We start from the raw sequence: 15,112 nt of genomic DNA on the forward strand, positions 1-15,112 counted from the left end.
AGGGCAATAAATCTATCTGTCCTTGCTATGAGATACAGTAGACAGACTGCAGTCCTAGACAGTAAGGCACGTCTGAAACCCATATTGGCCCGATACTGACTGGCAAACACACTCCATCTTCTCTCTATCTCTCTGCGTTGTTGGCTAGGACTAGGGAGCTAGAGTACTGTCTATCATCTGCTGAAGAGTTTCATATGATTCTTAAATCCAAACAGAGCAAAATGAAAGACGAAGTACAGACAGTTGACATTTATAAAATAATAATTTTTTATTGCTTATTTGAATAAATACTATTTCAAAGTGATCAAATAACATGGTAGCTACATCGTAATACTAGATTGTCAGTAGACTTTACCTGAAACGCTGCAGTCACCTCTGTAGCTGATCAAAAGCTAGATGACCTCGTACCAATGCTAGATTATCACGTGGTGCCAACAGCGCCCTCTGGAGTTTTCTGGTGTAGTGTTGCTGCCCTTCAGGGAAGGCAGTAAGTTGTATAGTTATCTCCTGATGGGGCAAAATCACTACCCTGAAACCACACAACCTACTACCTCACCCCGTGCGAACATCAGAGAGGCAGATCACTTTCATGGCAAAATAATAAATACATCATACAAACAAAAGTATTGAAATGAACAAAGAGCCATACCAAAACAGAACCAAATGATGCATAGATGCCATATGAATGACATTACAAGCATGTTATCATCTTGAATTGGTTCATAGTACATATTCCCATCGAGGTCCAGGTGGCGGGCGCGCTGCAGAGATGATGGATGATATTACAGCCACTTCAGGAAAGACAGTAAGTTGTATAGTTATCTGACAGGAAGGGTATGACCCTAAAACTATACAACCTACTACCTCACCCCAAAGGACCATCACAGACCCGGTGGCCTACACTGGTACTCCAGTACCTTAGTCCCAGTCAACCAGGTCAGGAAGACAACTTTTTTTCATTTTTTTGAAAAGGAGATGAGAGTTTGGATCCACTATTGTAATTTCTCGATTTATTTTCATACCTCAGCTGATATCTCAAAGTGCTGCACAGAAACCCAGCCTAAAACCCCAAACAGCAAGCAATGCAGGTGTAGAAGCACGGTGGCTAGGAAAAACTCCCTAGAAAGGCCAGAACCTAGGAAGAAACCTAGAGATGAACCAGGCTATGAGGGGTGGCCAGTCCTCTTCTGGCTGTGCCGGGTGGAGATTATAACAGAACATGGCCAAGATGTTCAAATGTTCATAAATGACCAGCATGGTCAAATAATAATCATCACAGGCAGAACAGTTAACTGGAGCAACAGCACGGCCAGGTGGACTGGGGACAGCAAGGAGTCATCATGCCAGGTAGTCCTGAGGCATGGTCCTAGGTCTCAGGTCCTCCGAGAGAGAGAGAGAAAGAGAGAATTAGAGAGAGCATACTTAAATTCACACAGGACACCGGATAAGACAGGAGAAATACTCCAGATATAACAAACTCACACATAAACTACTGCAGCATAAATACTGGAGGCGAAGACAGGAGGGGCCAGGAGACACTGTGGAGAGACAGACAGAGATGGTTACTGAAAGTAGTTTGGGGCAAAGGCAGTCGGTCACCAAGGGGGCATGTGTGGTCCTGTACCAGAAGCAGACAGCTTCAACACACCTCAGAAGACACAGAACAATCGTTAGGATTGAAGCATAAACACACAATCACAGAGAGAGAGAGAGAGAGAGAGAGCGAGAGAGAGACAGACAGAGACAGAGAGTAGGAGAGAGAGAGAGAGAGAGAGAGAGAGAGACAGAGACAGAAAGAGAGACAGAGACAGAGTAGGAGTGAGAGAGAGAGAGAGAGAGAGAGAGAGAGAGAGAGAGAGAAAGAGAAAGAGACAGAGACACAGAGAGAGAGACAGAGACAGAGAGTAGGAGTGAGAGAGAGAGAGAGAGAGAGAGAGAGAGAGAGATTGAGAGAGCCAGAGCGAGAGAGCGAGAGAGAGAGAGAGAGAGGGGGGGACATTGGCCTTATCGCCCCCTCCCTCCCTTCTCCTCTCTCCGTCAGGCTCTAAGCAGCTTGTCAGGTAGCAGCATCTGAAAGGACCTAAGAGGAAAAATCTATTACTTGTAGAAAGGGGAAAACTTAAACTTGATATTTGGCTTCTTGCAACCAAATGTAAGAACAAGGTAATTGTAAATGAGTTTTTCCCTCAATCAAGTGCCCGGTGAAATGAAAATAAAATGAAATTGATGTGTTGATGCAGAAGCATGCACCCAAGTACGCACATACATTCTCTCATTCACTTCACAGGGCCTGCTGTCAAGTCATTCAATCACATTGGATAGTCCTCCTCTGCTACTATATCCCCTAGGAGCAGGAGAGGACAGTACAGAGAGTCTTGAGTGGCCCATTGTGTCGACTCAGTAATAAGGAGGATTCCGTTGCCTTCATTATTAAACATAGCTTTGCTTACTGTTCTGGTAAGTGGATCACTGGAGGCTTGGCTTCTAGGTACAAACACACACATGGACACACATGGACACAAAGACACATGGACACACAGACTTTAATACATGTTTACTGGAAAGGAGCGGTTTGGGTTCACAAGGTGAAAACACTTGACCTTAGCTTGCTGATTGGACACTATCTTCCAATATGGCAGACGGCTGTAGAGTTATGATCCATAGTTGACACTATGCTGGCAAAGGAATTCCTTTGAACATGGACCAGCTGACAACATCCAGTGAGACGCAAACACACACATACCCACACACACGCATGCCCGCACTAGGGTTCAGATTTTCATACCATCATACCGTTTCTGTACCATACTGGTACAGAATATATATACCATATATACAGTATATATATACTATATATATAAGCTATTACCTAATGTGCAAACAAGGGGCGCTTTTTTGTTAAAAAAAAAAATAAAACTGCACAAAACTATTAAGGCAACAGGGATCTTGATCCAGGAGAGGATTGAATGTCTCTGCTGTAACCAAGAAGCTTGATCCGGACATCTAACCACTTAGCAAGTTAGCAAACCAAATGCATAGCTCGAGGCCTGAGCTGGATATCATTTATTTGACACATCTTAGATTTCTTATAGTTATACTTAACCAAAGCAGTGGCTGTCTACAGACAGAGGCTCACAGACCTTCCTGCCCTCCATACTGTACACAGTACCTCCCTACACGCCTGCACACATGGACATCTATTCATACAGGTTTAGAGAGGAGATGCACACCCTCTTACACTGGGGGTTCACAACTATGACCTCCCTATAACCTCTGGTACTGATATGAGCCTCTGTCCTGGTGTGTATGACTGCATTCCCCTATGGAGTGATATTCAGCTGTCAGATGCTTCTGTGAGACCGGTGTGTGTGTGCATGTGACTATGGAGTGATATTCAGCCAGCTGTGCATGTTGACTGTCTATGCCTGGTGCAGACAGGAGGAATCCATATTCAGCTGACAGACAGCGTCAGATGCTGTTTAAAATATTCAGCTGATGTTGAGCATGGCTGTGATATTCAGCTGTAGCCCCTGTGCATGGACTGTTAATATTCGGAGTTGACTGATGGAGTGATATTCAGGCATGTGACATCTATTCATACCAGGTTTAGCTGTGCATGTTGATTCAGCTGTGCATGTTGACTGTCTATGGAGTGATATTCAGCTGTGAGCTGGAGTTGACATGGTTATTCAGCTGTGATGTTGATTCAGCTGCTGCATGTTGACCTATGGTGATATTCAGCAGTGATATTCACATGTTGACTGTCTATGGAGTTCAGCTGCATGTTGACTGTCTATGGAGTGATATTCAGCTGTGATATTCAGCTGTGCATGTTGACTGTCTATGGAGTGATATTCAGCTGTGATATGGAGTGATATTCAGCTGTGCATGTTGACTGTCTATGGAGTGATATTCAGCTGTGCATGTTGACTGTCTATGGAGTGATATTCAGCTGTGCATGTTGACTGTCTATGGAGTGATATTCAGCTGTGATATTCAGCTGTGCATGTTGACTGTCTATGGAGTGATATTCAGCTGTGATATTCATGTGCATGTTGACTGTCTATGGAGTGATATTCAGCTGATATTCAGCTGTGATATTCTATGGAGTGATATTCAGCTGTGATATTCAGCTGTGCATGTTGACTGTCTATGGAGTGATATTCAGCTGTGATATTCAGCTGTGCATGTTGACTGTCTATGGAGTGATATTCAGCTGTGATATTCAGCTGTGCATGTTGACTGTCTATGGAGTGATATTCACCTGTGCATGTGTGTCTGTCTGATTAGAAAATATATTGTGATAATCTAGCACATAGCAAATCCTCATTAACATGGCCTGTATGGAAGCAGCATTAACCAACATTAGCTGACCTAGCACCAACCTCATCTTTAGAGAAGAAAAATGGCCTCAGTCATCGCAGTGACAAGGCATGCAGCATGGATCACCCGGAGCAGGGAGCTTTACCCACCAGCTGTTTCTCATCACACAGACAGACACGCACGCACACACACACACACACACACACACACACACACACACACACACACACACACACACACACACACACACACACACACACACACACACACACAACCCTAACCCTTATCCCAACCCTAAACCTAATGACAAACCCTAAACCTAACCCCTAAAATAGCTTTTTTTTTTGCAAGTGAGGACAGGCTAAATGTCCCCACTTCTCTGAATTTTATAGTAAACCACACACACACACACACACACACACACACACACACACACACACACACACACACACACACACACACACACACACACACACACACACACACACACACACACACAAACAAACACTAACGTGATAGAAATGTGATTTTCCCAATTCTACACAGAGAAACATGGCATTTTGTCTCAAAAAGAATCCAGAAAGGCCAGCCATAACTGTAGCCTCCAGGCTCACTATTGTACAGGACTGTGTGATCAGCAATATGACCCAAAATACTCTTCTGCCCACCTGCTTTATGGCACCTGTTCTAATCACTCCTCGGGTCTTATCGCCCCTTTGTCCTTCGCCTCAGTAATGGCCATAGTCCCACTAATAACCACGAGCCACCATGCTAACAGAAGCACTGATGGAGCCATGTACCTTCCTGGTGACCCGGAGGGCCCCCCGTCCATTAAGACAAATCAACAGTTCTGACACGTCCAACCCTCCACTCTGGCTCCCCCCTGCACCCCTCGATCTGACGGTACCCCAGCGCCTGGCCATCTGACGAGACTTGCGCCTGCCGCGGAGCACCCTGCCTACACAGAGCTCCATCTGTCCTAGGGTCTATTAATAGAGGGTGGGACACATACCTCTCCTCTCCTCGCTCTCCCTGCCTCTGAACTGGCTGAGAGAGTAGGAGGACAGGGGGCTAATGTATATACAGCAACTTTGATGAACAGGTTAGCAGCTAGGATGGTTAGCTACTGTACATTTAGCTATGATACAGCTAGCTACTACTGTACAGTTATCTATTGTACTGTTAGCTACAAATAGCTAATGTTAACTATAGCCGACATACAGTTAGCTTACATACAGTTAGCTACAGTTAGCTGCTGTATTTTACCATTTGAGCCCTTGGCAGGATCAGGTCTGCCATGTAAACCACTGTTGTCAATGCTGGCTAGCTACTCAGGTAAAGTATCCTCATGAGTAACATGGGACAATCATAAAACCCATTGATAACGGGAGAATAGAAAGAGAGATCAGAGATCAAATAAATAGCTCACGAGTCCAACTCGATTGTTCCTCTTGCATGTGAGTGTGCGAGAGTGTGAGTGTGTGCGTGGGTGAGTGTGTGTGTGCTTGTGGCAGTGTCAGTGAGTGTTAGTGTGAGATATGCGCCCATGTTGCGCGGCCATCTGCTTTGTGTGTAACCATAAACAAACGCAGGCCCACCAGAGGCCAGGCAACTTCACAGTATCATTTCCACAAGGTCCGGTCTAGACTGCAAGCACGGGGAAATGTATCCATGCTTGCATGTCTCTGGGTAGATGATTCACAGATAAGGTTATAACGGGAACGGTTATGCAATATCATTTATAATTCATCACCACAAATACAATATGTAGGCTGCTCTGTGCCATACTGGAGCACATGGCAGATTAGAGGAAGGATATTAAAGAGAGAGAGAGAGAGAGAGAGAGAGAGAGAGAAAAAGGACGAAAGAACTGAGCTATGGGGGTGTTGACTGTCAGAACAGTGTTCTACAGCCTAACGTAGGCTTCTGTTGAGTCTATGTGGGTCTACTGGTAGCCTATAGGCTATAGGCTAAAAGGGGGCAATATTTGAGTTTGCTAACATTGCTAATAAAGGAATGATGCACAGTTAGCTTAGCATAGCTAAACACCATGGGTCTTTGAAGCCTTGTCCCTTGTCCATATAGCTGTGATAGTATGGCCAGGCAGCATGGGATCTATACACTATTATGTCTGTCTAATCGAATGCCCGGCATGCGCAGAATTCCAGAGCCGCGGGCAGTACTGGCTAAGGATTGGAGGTTTGGGGCTTAGCGTGGGTCTGAGGTTGGGGTCAGGGTTGGAGCTGGGGCTGGGGGCTTGGCTGAGAATGGGGCATGGGGCTGGAACTGGGGCTGAGGTTGGAGCTAGGGTTGGGGAAACGGTAGGGCTATTGGATACAGCTCGGGCGGCCCCGGCTCTTCTGCACCATAAGCAGGCCAGGCAGGTTGTGTTACGGGTCAGGCCAGGCACAGACTTGCTGGGGGAGTCGAGCCAGGGTGGGGCACGGAGGGGGCTGGGGTGGGGGGACGGGGTTTGTGCAGCTGCAGGCCTTGCCAGCATCACATTTTGGGCCAATGGAAAAACACAGTTTATGGCGTCTGCCCAATGTCAGCTCTTTGAGAAGAGGAGCTGGGAAGGGTCCAGCGGTGCTGTCCTCAAGGCTGTTTCTGTATGCAGTCAGTCAGTCAGTCAGTCAGTCAGTCAGTCAGTCAGTCAGTCGGCAACAATTAAACCTCTAAATAAGAAAAGAGCAGATTCTGTATTCCTTCCTATCACTGTACATTAACATACCTCTCTCCCCCCAATATCCTCTGGACTAGTGCCCTCTTCTCTCCTCTTGCCCCATCTAGCCTACCCCATCCCTTCACTTTTACTCTCTCTCTCTCTCTCTCTCTCTCTCTCTCTCTCTCTCTCTCTCTCTCTCCTCTCATCCTGCTACCTGACTACTTTGGCAGAGACACACAACATGGATGGGAGAGCTGCAGGGGGCTGGGGGGAGCTGAAGGCAGAGAGCGGACACCATTTTGTAATGGTTTCAGGCACAGCAGAGAGATAGCGGTGGTTGGCTAGACATAGAACTTTTTTTGCCCCAATGGATTCTGCAGATTAGGTACGGTGTGGTGTGTGTGTGTGTGTGTGTGTGGGTGTGTGTGTGTGTGTTTTAGCCACCTGCACTTGATAATTGCTATTTCAAATTAAGATGAGGCAGTCATAAATACTAAACAAATCCAAATCTATACAATGTGATATATTACAAATTGTACTATAAAATAGCTTACAATAAGTTACTTACTGCTAGGGCTGTCCGTCTGTCTGACCATGGGGTTCTCTGATTGGCCAAAAGTCCCGTGCCATCGGCCAAGGTCTGAGTCAGTCATGCAGCCTAGAGGGAGAGAGAGAGAGAGAGAGAGAGAGAGAGAGAGAGAGAGCAAGAGCAAGAGGGAGAGAAACAGCGAGAGTGAGGAAGAAGAGAGAGATAGATAGATCCAGTCTCTGTAGTCTGCTGACTAATGAGCTCACCCCATATTCTCCCCATAGTCTGACTTGGGCAAGGAAACTCATTAGTGTAGGATGTACCACACCACAATCTCTCTGCTCCCTCTGCTGAACACTGAACACACACACCAAAACATTCATCGGCACCAACAAAAATCCTAGCAACCACAACACCAACAACACAACAACATTTTGCTCAACAAATGACCTATATCAAATGCCTTATAAGGCCTGGTGAAATAGCTCAGAGTGTAAGGTGGCTGCAAGGGTTGGAATCACAGATGATATATATTTTTTTGTTTGAAATGTAGAAGTTATACTGATTGTGGTAGTGTGTTAAGATGGGAAGGGCAGCCAACATCGTTTAAATAAAGATTCAATAATAAGTAAGTGCTTCTTTCTTTACCTAGACACACCGCTAATAATATTCCATATTACATAGACATGTACATTTAAATGCACAATGTTTTATATACTTTATTTATTATCATCTACTTCATCACATATTCGTTATTTGACTCAAAGACTAGCAGTAGGATTTTTAACAATTTAGTGGGACTCGGACCCACACGGTATACAAAGGTTTCCAGGCTTGCCGGCGTAATGGAGACAGTTCTAACCATGAAGGTAAATTACCTGACAAAATCATGGACCTCTTTTATTTTGCAGAGCGAAAGAAGAATTTAAACGTATGTACATTTTGTATTATTGTGCTACATCTTTTCCCGTAAAAGTACAAGGATGTGTGTGATAGGCAAAAACGCTGAACGTTGTCAAGAATGCAAAAAACGTGCCATTTGAATTTTGTCAAGTCAAGGACGCATGAAAATATATTGTCCTTTGGTCTAAGACCTTGTGGAACAGCTAGACTTTGAACAAGGAGGATTTGCTATCTCTCTCTGTAGCACAAGTTGACCTATGTTAAAGGGAGTTTATGGAATGTTATGGAAAAACTGTTGACTTGTCTTAATGGAAGGGGGGGCCCTTTTGTGTGTGTGTGTGTGTGTGTGTGTGTGTGTGTGTGTGTGTGTGTGTGTGTGTGTGTGTGTGTGTGTGTGTGTGTGTGTGTGTGTGTGTGTGTGTGCGTGCGTGCGTGTGTGTGCCTACAGATCTCCCATGTGACGGCGAGTGTGTGGAGGTGAAAAGGACGGAGGACGGCGGTAGTTAGTTATCATCATTAGTCAACGCTCAACAAAGCACAGAGAGAAGGAGAGAAGTAAAGGGCTGTTCCTATTGGACTGGAGGAGAGGACCACCAATTACCAGCCTCCACTTAGCCGTGCTACTGAAGGGTGATAATTCTGCACAAGGACATTAATTGCAGCTGCAGTATGTAGCCTTGCAGAGGCAGCCAGGGGTCTTTTATATATTGTTTCTAATGTTTGTAATTACAGTAGGGCAAGATGGCCCTATGCCCGTGCATGTTGATTGGCCCTGCTGTGAGTAACCCGACCCCTGTGACCAAGGAGCAGAGGCAGTGGAACTGTACTGTGTTGACAAGTCAAAAGGCTTGAAGAAGAAGGTGCAGACTGCAGAGGGCAGGGGACATACAGTATCTGTGATGTGTGGCTGAACCAAGACACACTGTAGGATGGCATAGTAAAACGCAACCATTTGAGCTATAAAAGCTTTACAAAGATGCCCAACGGTTAACAGCAAGCAACACTTTAATTGTATTCTCCAAGCTCCATGTAAGAGCATACTGTAGGTCCAAATATTCATTTTCTTCGCCTTGACATTGTGAGGGTATTCACTTGTTCTACGACTACATGCATTTCCTTCACTTCACTTTTCATGTTTTGTTGTTGTTGCAATTCATGACGTAAATGTAACAATATCACCATCCAACAAATTACAAGACCTAGAAATGGTTACAACCATGTAATCAAGATATAACATTTTCAGATACATTCACTGACTAACGGTACTAAATCTAACACACCACATGTTCAGATACATTCACTGACTAATGGTACTAAATCTAACACACCACATGTTCAGATACATTCACTGACTAACGGTACTAAATCTAACACACCACATGTTCAGATACATTCACTGACTAACAGTACTAAATCTAACACACCACATGTTCAGATACATTCACTGACTAACGGTACTAAATCTAACACACCACATGTTCAGATACATTCACTGACTAACGGTACTAAATCTAACACACCACATGTTCAGATACATTCACTGACTAACGGTACTAAATCTAACGCACCACATGTTCAGATACATTCACTGACTAACGGTACTAAATCTAACACACCACATGTTCAGATACATTCACTGACTAACGGTACTAAATCTAACGCACCACATGTTCAGATACATTCACTGACTAACGGTACTAAATCTAACACACCACATGTTCAGATACATTCACTGACTAACGGTACTAAATCTAACACACCACATGTTCAGATACATTCACTGACTAACGGTACTAAATCTAACACACCACATGTTCAGATACATTCACTGACTAACGGTACTAAATCTAACACACCACATGTTCAGATGCATTCACTGACTAACGGTACTAAATCTAACACACCACATGTTCAGATACATTCACTGACTAACGGTACTAAATCTAACACACCACATGTTCAGATACATTCACTGACTAACAGTACTAAATCTAACACACCACATGTTCAGATGCATTCACTGACTAACGGTACTAAATCTAACACACCACATGTTCAGATACATTCACTGACTAACGGTACTAAATCTAACACACCACATGTTCAGATACATTCACTGACTAACGGTACTAAATCTAACACCACATGTTCAGATGTTCACTGACTAACGACTAAATCTAACGCACCACATGTTCAGATACATTCACTGACTAACGGTACTAAATCTAAACCACATGTTCAGATACATTCACTGACTAACGGTACTAAATCTAACGCACCACATGTTCAGATACATTCACTGACTAACGGTACTAAATCTAACACACCACATGTTCAGATACATTCACTGACTAACGGTACTAAATCTAACACACCACATGTTCAGATACATTCACTGACTAACGGTACTAAATCTAACACACCACATGTTCAGATACATTCACTGACTAACGGTACTAAATCTAACACACCACATGTTCAGATACATTCACTGACTAACGGTACTAAATCTAACACACCACATGTTCAGATACATTCACTGACTAACGGTACTAAATCTAACGCACCACATGTTCAGATACATTCACTGACTAACAGTACTAAATCTAACACACAACTAAAAGCTTAACACTCTCCTCCTACTGGCAGTCTTTAGTTTGAGAAAATGTTGGCGAGGAGAGGAGGGATTGGAGTGGATAAAATAGCAAGTGGGAGATTTCTGGATAAACCCTCTGACACTCTGCTCCAGTAGCCTACCTCTAACTTTACACTTCTGCAGTCTGCAATTTTTCTAGGACAAAATCGCCATGGCGACGACTGAGGCCAAAAAAGGGAGGGAATATATGAGTGCTGGAAGAAAAACTAGTAGAGGCTCTCAGCCCAAATGCTATCTGGAATATCACTCTGCCTGGCAGGTACATAAAACAAGTATCCTTCCAAATGATGCATACTCTACTAAGGGGCCCTTTGGACGTGGTACACTACCCATTACAAACTATCTCAAACTTGACTAACTAGTGCCTGGAACTAGCCCAAATGCAAGTTTATTTTGCTGGTGATTTGAGTCGCTCATTTGGTCTGCTGAGGTAAACTGATTGAGTGCAGGTCAAAGTTGAGACAAAAGGGCCTACATTGGGGACTTCTAGCGTTAGAGGAGGAAAATCATCATCATCCCCCAAACTCTCCCCCAGTCCAATATTATGTCATTATTACTATGCTCAGCGTCTCGGCGGAGCTCGTGTGGTTTCATGGATAAATCTCATGTGACGTGCCTGATGACATCCTGATAAACGCAGAGAGAATAAAATGGCCCCCAATCCTCAGTGGTCAGCGGCGTAATGGGCTAATGGCTTCCATGTGTGAGGAGAGGAGAGGAGAGGACAGGAGAGGAGAGGACAGGAGAGGAGAGGAGAGGACAGGACAGGAGAGGAGAGGAGAGGAGAGGAGAGGAGAGGAGAGGAGAGAGGACAGGAGAGGAGAGGAGAGGAGGAGAAGAGAGGAGAGGAGAGGAGAGGAGAGGAGGGAGAGGACAGGAGAGGAGAGGACAGGAGAGGAGGGACAGGACAGGAGAGGAGAGGAGAGGAGAGGAGAGGAGAGGAGAGGAGAGGAGAGGAGAGGAGAGGAGAGGAGAGGAGAGGAGAGGAGAGGACAGGAGAGGAGAGGAGAGGAGAGGAGAGGAGAGGAGAGGAGAGGACAGGACAGGAGAGGACAGGAGAGGACAGGAGAGGAGAGGACAGGAGAGGAGACGAGAGGAGAGGAGAGGAGAGGACAGGACAGGAGAGGACAGGAGAGGACAGGAGAGGAGAGGACAGGAGAGGAGAGGAGAGGAGAGGACAGGAGAGGAGAGGACAGGAGAGGAGAGGACAGGACAGGAGAGGACAGGAGAGGACAGGAGAGGAGAGGACAGGAGAGGAGAGGAGAGGAGAGGACAGGAGAGGAGAGGACAGGACAGGAGAGGACAGGAGAGGACAGGAGAGGAGAGGACAGGAGAGGAGAGGAGAGGGAGAGGACAGGAGAGGAGAGGAGAGGAGAGGAGAGGAGAGGAGAGGAGAGGAGAGGAGAGGAGAGGAGAGGAGAGGGAGGAGAAGAGAAGAGAGAGAGGAGAGGAGAGGACAGGAGAGGGGGGGAGAGGACAGGAGAGGACAGGACAGGAGAGGACAGGAGAGGAGACGAGAGGAGAGGAGAGGAGAGGAGAGGAGAGGAGAGGAGAGGAGAAGAGAAGAGAAGAGAAGAGAGGAGAGGAGAGGAGAGGAGAGGAGAGGAGAAGAGAGGAGAGGAAGGCATGACTAGGGGGTCTGAGGGGAAACCTACACAGTATTTCTGCTTCTGCCCTCTCTGGCCCCATTGTATTGCATATAATCCTGCTTTACACAGAGACTAGAGGACCTGTAGTGTCCACTGTTACCCACTCTAGTCTTCTTTAGCCTCAGTGCTGTGAACCTGGAAAGCTAGACAACACAATCTATTACTGAGGCCAGCCTTAAACATGCCAAATTTAAGTTTATTTAATTAATTTACAAGGGAGAGTATAATTGAACTCTAGAATTGTATGACAAATAAAATATAAAGGGTTCTGTAAACAAACAAACAAACAAACAGCATTAGTTGTTTTTACATCTACACATACATTTCTGAGCTCTATCCCTGAAAAAAATAATATTGGTCGACCGAATGTCGTCTGTTTTTTAACATGTATTTCTCCATATATAGACACACCCTATGTGTTTTAATAAAATCAACTAATTCCAATTTGTCTGATGCTTTAAGCTTACGGTTTGATGCCTGAAGAGGGCACCAGAGATCTAGATAACCTGAAGGAAAAAAAAACACTTAACCTGACCCAACTTTTCTCCTCCCATTCCTGCTGACTTTCCCATATTCTGCCATTACTCTCCTGAAGTTGCCAGTTATAGGCTACAGTAGGAGTCAGCAACCTTTCTCATGTGGAATTCCAATTTATCTGACTATTTCTACTGATCTGTGTGCCAGTTATGGTTTTCATATGCAAATTTTCATTTTAAAACATGTTTTATAATAAAGTCTTCATATCTCAAAATCAACATCATGTGGTTAATCATAATTCTATCTAAATGAAAATGATACAAACCTAAAAAGTAACTTCTATTACCATTGCCAATATGTAAAAAAAATAGCCTAAATAAAGCCAACAAATAAAAACATTGCAGCCTGCAGATAGAAAATATCCCGATAAAAATAAATATCCTATGAATCACATTGGCTACACATGGCCAGTCTGCAAGGAACTTGAAACATTGTGTCAACTATTAACTAAATGGGTCCGTCTGAAGCTTGCGCTAGCGAACTTGCAACATTGTATAAAATATTCTGGGCCCTCAGAGTTTCCCGCATCGGGACATTCACAGTTGTAGGCTACTTGCGCTTGGATAACAAGCAGTGGTTGACTTGGGCAGGAGCTCACCGGAGCTGAGTAAAGGCACCTCAACTGATCTACTGCTCGAGCTCCTGTTCCCCTTATAGAATATTAGCTCAGAAGTATTGTGGAGCTCCTGCACCTAAATATAAACAGTACCAGCACCCAAAATGAGTACCGGAACCTCTTTCAGTTCAAGTCAAGCACTGATAAGAAGCCTATTTTACGACATTTCAGAGCATGACATTTTACCCTTTCACTCTGAGTAGTTATCGAAAAGATGTTTTAAATACACTGAGAAACTATTGTAATTCTCAATGCATGTGAAAACAGACTTTGTTTGCTTGCTGTTTGAGGTGAAGAAAACGTTACTTTGAGAAGCTCCACAGGTCATTAGTGGTGGTGCGTTAAGCCAACCAGAAGTTCTACTAGATCCCCAAATGGGCACGTTTCTATCCCTACATTTGCTCGTAGCCCAGGTAGTCTATAGGAATACTTCTATGCGTGCGTGTCCTTACTCAACATTGACAGGAGCGCTCCAAACAAAAGACTCAATTGTCAAAACTTGTAAATTCAATTAAATAATCCAAAACTTGTTTCTCACAAGTGTAGCATAGCTTGTGGGCTCTGAAAACAATGTGTCCACACCGACAAGGAGAACAGGAATAAGAGAACATGAATAATAATATTGAATGCATTAACAGAAATGGCTGTAACCAAAATAACAAACATTGTAGATAATAAATGATAGGAATTAACAGTAAATGTACTACTGGTGATATATGTAATGGGGAATTGATATACAATAACAATCAAACGCAAACAGTTCACACAATTAAGTTATGAAACAATGAATGTGCATATATTGGGAAAGAGCACATTCTGGAGAGAGAAGTGCATTGTGCATCTGGGCGCATGGTCAATCAGACTCCTGCATTGGACATGCAGCATTTAAGGTGATACTGCCTCTGCAGAAGTCAGGTCATTCATACTTCTTGCTCTTTGCTGAGCAGTGCAGAGCAGTTGTCAAGGAAGTGAGTTTGTGTTGATACAGGATGTACTACCCCCCACCTACCGTTTTTTTATCCATCTACACACAATACCCAATAATGAAAACACACCTGAGTCAATACTTTGTAGAAGCACCTTTGGCAGCGATTACAGCTATGAGTCTTTCTAGGCAAGTCTCTATGAGTTTTCCACACCTGGATTGTGCAACATTTCACAATGATTATTTTCAAAATTCTTCAAGCTCTGTCAAATTGGATGTTGATCATTGCTAAAAAATATATTTTCAGAT

General features: G+C 44.2%; 1 long non-coding RNA gene across 1 annotated transcript in view; it reads right to left on the reverse strand.

The window, feature by feature from the left end:
* Positions 1–243: 243 nt before the first annotated feature.
* The window catches only part of LOC135509529 (uncharacterized), a 60,334-nt gene continuing 45,465 nt past the window's right edge, over positions 244–15,112 (reverse strand). The window contains exons 6-7 of the long non-coding RNA XR_010450943.1: positions 7,557–7,646; positions 244–1,538 (exon numbers count right to left, since the gene is read on the reverse strand). This is a non-coding gene — a long non-coding RNA (uncharacterized LOC135509529). The remainder of the gene's footprint in view (positions 1,539–7,556; positions 7,647–15,112) is intronic.

Source organism: Oncorhynchus masou, chromosome 22 (genome assembly GCF_036934945.1).
Source record: "Oncorhynchus masou masou isolate Uvic2021 chromosome 22, UVic_Omas_1.1, whole genome shotgun sequence".
Taxonomy (NCBI): Eukaryota; Metazoa; Chordata; class Actinopteri; order Salmoniformes; family Salmonidae; genus Oncorhynchus; species Oncorhynchus masou.